This window comes from Mus pahari, chromosome 16, assembly GCF_900095145.1.
Source record: "Mus pahari chromosome 16, PAHARI_EIJ_v1.1, whole genome shotgun sequence".
NCBI classification, from domain to species: domain Eukaryota; kingdom Metazoa; phylum Chordata; class Mammalia; order Rodentia; family Muridae; genus Mus; species Mus pahari.
In genome coordinates, this window is record NC_034605.1 from 65,229,443 (window position 1) to 65,230,611 (window position 1,169).

Here is a 1,169-nt window from a genome sequence, read left to right on the forward strand (position 1 = left end):
AAAAAAAAAGTATTATCTGGCAACAACATGCCCACCGATATAATAAGTGATTCCTTCTAAAACTAAACTGACACCTTACAAAAAGAGACCTAGGAGTATTTTATGTTTTTATTTATTTTTTATTTTTTTATTATTTTTTTTATTTTTCGAGACAGGGTTTCTCTGTGTAGCCCTGGATGTCCTGGAACTCATTTTGTAGACCAGGCTGGCCTCGAACTCAGAAATTTGCCTGCCTGTGCCTCCCAAGTGCTGGGATTAAAGGCGTATGCCACCCCGCCCGGCGTATTTTATATTCTTATTATTCAATTTATCCTCTTTTCTTCCAACATTAGATGACAATAAGTTTACAATGTGAAAAGAAAACAGTTTTTTACTGATGTAATCTTTCATCTAATCTTAACGTGTCTGTCAGTGAGAAGGCTCAGTGTGAAATGTCTGTGGTCAACAAGGCTGCCAACCTATGCTTGATCTCCGTATAATGATGGCCAAAAATAAAAGTCAAAAAGTTATCTTTGAGTCTCCACATATCTGTGGTTGCCTAAAAACCCATCACCATATTCTACACAAACCCAAGTGCAAAAACTGTAAAATAAAGTTCACCACACTTACAACATCCTACATCTACAGATAATTTCCTAGAAGGCAGTCGTTCAAGATGAAGTGCCAATCGCATAACTCAGAGGTTATGAAGAAGCATGGACAGCCCAATAATGTATACATACATAATGCATGGCAAGCTATGTTGTGAGATACACAGTTGATTGGTGACTATTCTACATTATTACATCTCTATGAGATAGATGAATAGGATGCTTTGGGTATATACCTAAGGTATTGTTGTTCTTTCTATTTTCATCTATTAAGCATTTTAATATTAATATTATTAAAGCAGGTGACAAAACAGTACCCACTGAGCATACATCTTCTATCTTTGGACTGGTACTCACAAGGCAGAACCATGAATACCAAGAGTAAAAGGATAACCCTGACCAATGACTGACACGAAAGACAGGATGCATAACAAAGAACTCTCAAAGGAATTTGTGAGAAAATGAAACACAAAGCAGAGCCCACCATGCTTTCACCAGCAACCTTACTGGAAACGTATGATCTCGCTACCTCACATTTAAATGAACAATGGACCACTTAGAAGATGAATATCCAATTCA